The sequence below is a fragment of the Octopus sinensis genome, linkage group LG6 (assembly GCF_006345805.1).
Source record: "Octopus sinensis linkage group LG6, ASM634580v1, whole genome shotgun sequence".
NCBI lineage: Eukaryota > Metazoa > Mollusca > Cephalopoda > Octopoda > Octopodidae > Octopus > Octopus sinensis.
Genome location: NC_043002.1, coordinates 7,620,748 through 7,628,247, shown reverse-complemented (window position 1 = coordinate 7,628,247; position 7,500 = coordinate 7,620,748). Strand labels below are relative to the sequence as shown.

Genomic DNA, 7,500 nt, shown 5'->3' with positions numbered 1-7,500 from the left:
GAGCTAGGTAGCAATCAGCCTCTTTTGCTAACAATCCTAGGGTACCTATGACAATAGGTGCTGTTTTAGTCTTGAGGTTCCACATTATTATTATTATCATTATTATTATTATTATTATTATTATCATTATTATTTTATTATTATTATTATTATTATTATTATTATTATTATTATTATTATTGCGTGAAAGAGCAGTGCATGCCATCAAAGTGACACTGAGGTAAAATATCCGAAGCGTTTGTAAAGTCACATGCAACAAGCTAATGTCGTAATTAATATTTGCATAATATTTGTCATTCTTCGGCACGTTGTTATTTTCAATTGCAATTTTGAATGTTCTGCATTAAATACGTTCTCTTCTTTATGCCGCATAAGAGACATTCTTACTCTTGGTAACATGGTAAACCTGGAAGCATCACAACTCCTGCATATCAAATTACACTCGCTCACTTCTTCACCCCCCCCCGCCTCTCTCTCTATTTCTCTCTCATCCTTTTCTACTGTTACTGCAGCTCTGATACAATTACAACCCATAATTCACCACCTCTACCTTCACCTCCTTCCATTATTTCTTCATCTTCACCTGATCCTATTTCTAGTGCTGCCACCGCCAGCTCGTTCATTTCAATGCAGATCTTGAAATATGGAGAACTTCTCATTGTTTGATGTTTTGAAAAGATTACAATCTTCGCCCCACTAGACTTAAAATCCTCTTCATATTATACGAGGGACGTTCAATAAGTAATGCCCCTGACCCACTTGTAGTTGTTTGATCTAGCTGGAATTTTACATGTGCAATTACTTATATCTCTATAGATTGAGTGGCAAATTACAGCTCTGAAGTAATTGGGGTTTTTGATTTACAGGTGTTTGAACTGATTCAAGTGTGAAATGAAGCCTGTTGAGTGTCGAGCAGTGATCCGGTTTTTGTATTTGAAAGGACGCACACCACGGGAGACTTTTGATGAAATGAAAGTAACTTATGGTGATGATGCCCCATCATATGACCTTGTAAAACGCTGGCATCGTGAATTCAAACATGGTCGGAACTCTGTGGAAATAGCTCCTAGATCTGGTCGCCCCCTTTCTGACATTGATGAGGCATCTGTCCTTCAAGTTGAGGCTGCCATTTTGGAAGATCGACGCATAACTATTCGCCAAATAGCCCATGAGGTCAAGATTAGTACCGGGTCTGTGGAAACTATCATTCATGACCATTTGCATATGCAAAAGGTGTCTGCCAGATAGATTCCCAGGTTGCTCACACCTTTCCAGAAGCAAGAACGCGTCGAGTGCTTGAGGATGAATTTTGAGATGTGCCAAGAAGATGAGTCAAACTTTTTCAAAAGACTGATTACACAGGATGAAACCTGGGTCCATCACTATGATCCAGAGACCAAAGCCCAGTCAATGCAGTGGAAGCACCGTGACTCACCTCCTCGAAAGAAGGCAAGGGTGCAGCCCTCCGCTGGCAAGGTCATGTTCACAGTCTTCTGGGACCAGGACGGAGTAGTGATGACAGATTTCCTGGCAAAGGGTACCACAATTACAGGAGCCTATTATGCTTCACTTTGAGGAAATTAAGAGAAGCTATCAAATTCAAGAGGCGGGGCAAGATCAGCAAAGGCATCCTCCTCCTGCAAGACAACGATCCGGTCCACAATTCGCGTGTCGCTAGATCAGAAGCACAGGCGTGCAGCTATGAACTCCTCCCCCATTCCCCTACTCTCCTGACCTTGCACCCTCTGATTTTCACCTCTTCCCAGCCATGAAGTTGTTTTTCAAAGGAAAGCGTTTCCCAGATTATGCAGCCTTGATTTCTGAAGTCACATCGTGGTTGGAGGACCAAGCTGGGGACGTCTACAAAAACGGTCTCCAGAGCTGCATCAAACGATGGGAGAAATGCGTAACTCTGGGTGGTTCCTATGTAGAAAAAGACTAATAACTGTGCCACGTTTCGTTGCTCTACTGCCATGGGAAGTGGGTCAGGGGCATTACTTATTGAACGCCCCTCGTACATGGACAAATGAGAGTCTCTCTCTCTCTCACTTTCTCCCTCTCACACTTTCTCTCTCACTCTCTCTCTCACACTTTCTCTCTCTCACACCTTCTCTCTCTCTCACTTTCTCTCTCTCTCAAACTTTCTCTCTCTCTCTCACACTTTCTCTCTCTCTCTCACTTTCTCTCTCACACACACACTCTCTCTCTCTCTCTCACACACACTCTCTCTCTCACTTTCTCTCTCTCTTACTTTCTCTCTCTCTCACTTTCTCTCTCTCTCACACTTTCTCTCTCCCTCTCTCACTTTCTCTCTCTCTCTCTCTCTCTCTAGATTCCTATATGTGTGTATCTGTGTGTTTGTGTATATATTCGAACATGTATGTCTCTGTCTGTCTATCTGTCTATCGTCTCACTATCTCTTTCTGTGTACACACACACACACACAACCCCCACACACATACGCGCCCATGCATGTGAGCATGTGCGTGAAGAGAGGAAGTGAGAGGTGAGAGAATATATAAAATATTGACCACCATCGTTATCATACTGACTTTTAAGTGTCTTGGTCACGCTAACAATGACATGCTTATGTAGATTTAACTTATATGACACATCTATAATTAATTAAGAATTAAACAGTACTGGTAATATATTTATTGCAACTATGCAAATAATAAATAAAATGTAATGAATTCTAAATAATTTAATAAATATTGGTTTCAAATTTTGGCACAAACCAACAGATTCTGGGGAGTGGGTAAGTCGATTGCAATGACTCCAGTGTTTAACTGATACTTATTTTATCGACCTCGAAAGGATGAAAAGTAAAAACTGCGGGATCACTCCGAAAAGCTCTATCTACGACGATTTCATCTCAATCGAAGGAGAGGGGCTTTCTCCGTCCGGGTTGCGGATCCGTGGAATAAGCTGCCGGACGAGATAGTGAAGATGCCGACGACCGCTCGGTTCAAAGTCTCTCTTGACCAGAAATGGCCTGAACACTTTGTATGACAACCCTCCCTGTACATAAACCCTGTCCTCCTACATGGCCTTGCTTTTGATTTTTGAGCCAAGAAAAATTTAATTGAATTGAATTGAAAAAAAAAAACGACCTCGGTGGAATTTGAACTCAGAAAGTAAAGCCAGAAGAAATGCTGTTGACCATTTGTTATGACTTTACTTTCTGAAAATTAAGAATGTATTTTCATATTTTCGGCAATACCTCAACTAAAATAGGAACGATACAGAAAAGTTAGCATGGCCCCTGCACAAGGATGACACGCAAGTTGATTAAGCATTCCAATATTTTTCATAAACGCAGGCGTGGCTGTGTGATAAGAAATCTTGCTTCCCATCCAGATGGCTCCGGGCTCAGTCCCACTGTATGGCAACTTGGGTAAGTGTCTTCTACTATATCCTCGGGCCGACCAAAGCCTTGTGAGTAGATTTGGTAGGCGGAAACTGAAAGGAACCCGTCGTATTTATGCATAGATGTATGTGTGTATGTGTGTGCTTGTCCCCTCCCCCACCGCTTGACGATATGTGACGCGTGTTTAAGGCAGCGAGCTGGCAGAACCGATAGCACGCCGGGCGAAATGCGTAGCCGTATTTCGTCTGCTGTTACGTTCTGAGTTCAAATTCCGCCGAGGTCGACTTTGTCTTTCATCCTTTCGGGGTCGATTAAATAAGTATCAGTTACGCACTGGGGTCGATATAATCGACTTAATCCCTTTGTCTGTCCTTGTTTGTTCTCTCTGTGTTTAGCCCCTTGTGGGTAGTAAAGAAATAGATATGTGATGTGTTTACGTCCCCGTAGCTTAACGGTTCGGCAAAAGAGACCGAAGGATATGTACAAAGCTTAAAAACAAAAGTACTGGGTTCGATACGTACGGTTAAAATTCTTCAGGGCGCTGCCCCAGCATGGCCGCGGTCTAATGACTAAAACAGTAAAAGATAAAAGATAAATGATAAAGCATGGAACGTCGAAAGAATACTCGGTTGCTTTTCTGGCTCTTTACATTTTGACTTCAAATCCAGCCGAGTTGAAGTTTGCATTTCATCCTTCAGGGTCGATATAATAAATTATCAGGATAATGTCCATACCTATTTCTTTATTACCCACAAGGGGCAAAACACAGAGAGGACGAACAAGGACAGACAAACGGATTAAGTCGATTATATAGACCCCAGTGCGTAACTGGTACTTAATTTATCGACCTCTAAAGGATGAAAGGCAAAGTCGACCTTGGCGGAATTTGAACTCGGAACGTAGCGGCAGACGAAATATCTATTTCTTTACTACCCACAAGGAGCTAAACACAGAGAGGACAAACAAGGACAGACAAACGGATTAAGTCGATTATATCGACCCCAGTGCGTAACTGGTACTTATTTAATCGACCCCGAAAGGATGAAAGGCAAAGTCGAATTTGAACTCAGAACTTAAAGACAGACGAAATATTGCTAAGCATTTCGGCCGGCGTGCTAACGATTCTGCCAGCTCGCCGCCTTATAGTGGTCATACCATTGGCGGCAATGTAGTTAAAGCGAAAATATATATTTTGTATACGAACTTTGAAATTGCAAAAAAAAAAAAAAAAAGAAGAAGAAAAAGTTAAATTTTAATTAACATGAATGTGTAATACCTGATATAACATCAAATGTATATACCCTTCTTTAGACAGGTAGAATGGTATGTCTGCAAAAAAACAAAAAAAAAAAACTAACCGAATGAGATGCGTGTCAGTAAGCGAATGTGATGTGTGTGTGTACGTGTGTGTAAATATGGCTATACGTGTGAATGTGTGTGTAGGCGGTGGCAATGGAGTGTTCACATGATAGTTACTGGGAATGCGATGATAAATTGACGTGTAGACGGATGATAGCTTAACAACTACCTATAAAGATAGATACATAAATAGGTAGATCCGTTCGTAAAGACAGATAGGTGACATGGCTAATTAGGCAGTGTGACAGTCATTTAGACGTTCAGTTAGTGTATGTATGTGTGTGCGTTTGTGATTGTGTGCATGTATGTGTGTATCTCTCTCTCCCTCTCTCTCTCTCTCTCTCTCTCTCTCAATATATATATACATATATATAAATATATAAAATTAGAAAAAAAACACCTTTTATCGATTCAAAATGAACAATTAAATTACACCATCTAGAAAATTACATATAATTACATATATGTATATATATATATATATATATATATATTATATATATATATATATATATATATATATACATACAGATAAAGGTGAAATATAATTAATTTAATAAAATCAATAAATTTCACCTAGTTATTTCGGTATGGAAAGGACCATATTCGGTAAAAATTATATAATTATAATAAAGGGTTTTTTGCAACAAGTTGCTTTAAACACATACTTGTTGCAAAAAACCCTTAATATAATTATATATATATATATAATATATATATATATAATATATATATATATATATATATATCTAGATAATATAATTATATTATATATGATTATATATATATATATATATATATATATATATATATATATATATATATAGATCTATATATATTTATATAATAGAGCGTTAGCCACTACACACATTTTTCTCTCCTTGTTTCCTTGTTTTTTTCTGTGTCCCTTTCCGTAGAAGAGCGTAGGCTCGAAACGTAAAAGACTTTTTCTATTCCTGAGCGATATACTAAAACATCTGTTTGTTTTGTACACCACCTGTCTTCGTCTTTTGTTTTTTTCGTAAACTCTCCCTATATATATATGCCAGAGTAAGCACATAAATGCGAAACAAGGTGGGAAAATAGTACTCGAATACCAGAGATAGAGCAATATGCTTTATTAAAAAGCAACAAAAATATCACAGAAAACAATTACTCAGAGTCTCACGTTACCGTTCGTCGGGCAGTTTTGTTTACAAACAGGAACATGAAACTCTGAGTAACAGTGTTTGTGATATTTTTGCTGCTTGTTAATAAAGTATATATACATACATACATATATATATATATATATATATATATATATATATATGCTCATCTACTTTACAAATTCACAAACTTTTAGTCCACGTTCTCATGTATGGATCGATATTCACGCAGAAATCAAACATATAAACATGTGCACACAATATTTTATACGTACACACACACACACACACACATACACACACTCAGAGGGAGAGAGATTGTCTTATTTCTAATATGGTGATAATCTTGAGTATATGGAGATTTAGAACTCACTGCAATAAATATAAGTGCAACAGTATCAACGGTTAGTCAGAACGCTTAACTGATGTATTTTTTTCTTTGATCTGTCGTTGGTATTCATAATCAACGTGGCTACATTGCCTCTATTTATAAATTTATATATTTCCGTCTTTTATCCATTCCTTGTTTCAGCCCTTAGACTGCGGTCATGCTGGGGCAATGCCTTGAAGAATTTTTAGCTGAATGAATCGACCACAATGCTTATATTTGTAGTATTTTTAGCTTCAATACATGAAGATGTCCCACATGTAATATATTACATCATATCAACCCCAACCGCGCACACATTGGCTATTCTTCTACTTGTGACATCGTTTGCTTAGTCTTCGCGAACCAGAATATATATCGTTTATCTGACCCAGGTATCGAACTCATACCCATGATCAAACATCACTACATTTAACACTTAACATAAAATTTAGTAACTCATTCGACATTAGGGCAATTAGGTAATCGAAATTTGAAGCTTTGAATCATTTTATGGTTACACATATAATGTTCTGCCTTAATTTAAGATCCACTATATATTTGTGCAGTGTGGGGGCCTCCATATCAAAGAATAGATACAACGTTTCCTCTGCATGTAGTAAAAAGCAACCAAAAGAGGTTAAAGATATGCATTCCGACTTCGTAAAACCTCTCACCAACAAAGATAACCAAATTGATAAATGGGCTGGAGGGTCGAGGACAAGGACGTGTAAAACTCGTAGATATATTTCTTTATTGCCCACAAGGGGCTAAACATAGAGGGGACAAACAAGGACAGACAAAGGGATTAAGTCGATTACATCGACACCAGTGCGAAACTGGTACTTATTTAATCGACCTCGAAAGGATGAAAGGCAAAGACGACCTCGGCGGAATTTGAACTCAGAACGTAGCGGCAGACGAAATACCGCTAAGCATTTCGCCCGGCGTGCTAACGTGTAAAACTCATAGATAGTGATCTAGACTCTTAATAAAGGTTGATCTGGAGTAGAAAGGCTCTTCTCAGTCCCGCTTAGAGTCTTATTAGAAGGTTTGGTGATAGCAGCCAAATTTTCCTCGAATAAAGGAATAAAACATCCGAAAAATATCGTGATGATCTAGGTCGGTTAAATCAGGGATGGTTTGATATAATTAATAAAAATAGTCGCCATGATAGATCGTTAGCCACTACACATATTTTTTCTCTCCTTGTTTTTTTTCTGTGTCCCTTTCTCTAGAAGAGAGTAAGCTCGAAA

The 7,500-nt window shown here is 38.4% G+C and overlaps 1 protein-coding gene and 1 non-coding gene across 6 annotated transcripts in view; both read left to right on the top strand.

The window, feature by feature from the left end:
- The window catches only part of LOC115213424 (paired box protein Pax-5-like), a 548,017-nt gene that overhangs the window by 103,551 nt on the left and 436,966 nt on the right, over positions 1-7,500 (top strand). The gene's annotated exons all lie outside the window — the stretch shown is intronic.
- LOC115213587 lies at positions 3,200-3,311 on the top strand. Its single transcript, XR_003881836.1, has one exon. It is a non-coding gene; the product is annotated as a U6 spliceosomal RNA (small nuclear RNA).